The sequence below is a fragment of the Brachyhypopomus gauderio genome, chromosome 16 (assembly GCF_052324685.1).
Source record: "Brachyhypopomus gauderio isolate BG-103 chromosome 16, BGAUD_0.2, whole genome shotgun sequence".
Classification (NCBI taxonomy): domain Eukaryota; kingdom Metazoa; phylum Chordata; class Actinopteri; order Gymnotiformes; family Hypopomidae; genus Brachyhypopomus; species Brachyhypopomus gauderio.
The window spans coordinates 6,117,437-6,118,817 of record NC_135226.1 but is presented as its reverse complement, the minus strand read 5'-3'; positions in this window follow the sequence as shown (position 1 = coordinate 6,118,817).

Genomic DNA, 1,381 nt, shown 5'->3' with positions numbered 1-1,381 from the left:
GAACCAAAAGTAAGTAGTTACAAAAATTGATGAAGACTACTTATTAATTACTTACATGTGACCTAACATAGTAGTTTATTATAGTGAAGAGTAATTAAGGTAAAACTATGACGATAATTCTCCATTACCTATTGCTTAGTTAATAAGTACTTAAACATTAATTAAGGAACCGTATTGTAAAGTGTTACCGTTAAAACAGATCTTGAGGTAGAAATTAGCAGTGAAAGACATTCAAACGAGGTCACAGGGAGAAGTGGGACCGTTCTAACTTTAAGATTAGAACGGTACACCACCGCAAGTCCCCCACCCCGTCCTGTTAAACGTGGTTCACATACATATAGGAAGCCCGCCGGTACGGTTTGATTCAGCGCAAAGTAATCATTGGGCTGCTGCCAAGTTTCTGTTAAAAACAGCAGGTCGACATTGCGCTCCACAATAGCATCCGCAATTAGCGGAGCTTTGTTATTAAGCGAGCGCACGTTGAATGAGGCACAGTTAACATTAAAATCAGTGTTCAAATAAGTGTTCAAAGCGGGCGGATTTACGGTTTTGACATAATGCAGTATCCGACCTCTAGCTTGAGTAGATATTTCCAAAGCAGATAGTCAACGACATGACGACCAAAGTGTAGAAATAGTGTTCGTGTGCTCCTTGTACATAAACATCCAACCTGAGCCCCGGTGACAGTATTTAGGTCTCCGTAAAATGCCGAGGTAACGAAGATGATGAAGCGAGTCAGGGGGTTTACACCAAGTGTTTTGTAGAGCAAATAGTTCACTAAAAGAGTACCTTAATGTCCTAGCTGCCATGCTGTAAACCTCCGTACAAACCAATACAGAGACGTAGGGCCAGAAGTGATTCCCAATAGCGCAGAGAGAATCGGAGAGCAATCCCGGACTCAAACTATCACAACAGCGCAAGCAAGAACAGAGCAGGGGCAGGTGATCCAAAAGTTGACACTGGTGCAAGTCCAAGCAACAGGCACAACGATCAGGTGAAATAGGCTTGAGAGAGCAGATGTGACCCACAGAGTACGAGATCCAGATCCAGCAAAAGCAATACGAGTAAAAATTATACCTGAACATAACTTAAAAACTTAAAAACTTAAAAACTTAACGTGAATCAACGGGGGGAGAAGCGGCAGCCAGTCGCGCCAGCGTGTCTCTCGCAACCCGGAAAAAAGACATTTGAAGCACGTGCTGGAAGGGGAGTGAGATGAGCTGGTTGCGCTATTCGAACTCCGAGGAGCCGATGTCTCTGGACCAGGAGCTCTCAGAGGAAGAAGAGATGGAGACATCAGAGGAAGAGACGTCGCTACCCCGAGAAGTACGAGGAAGCGCTGGCTTTGCCAGCGGCCAGAAGTGGGGGATCAGGGCACTGG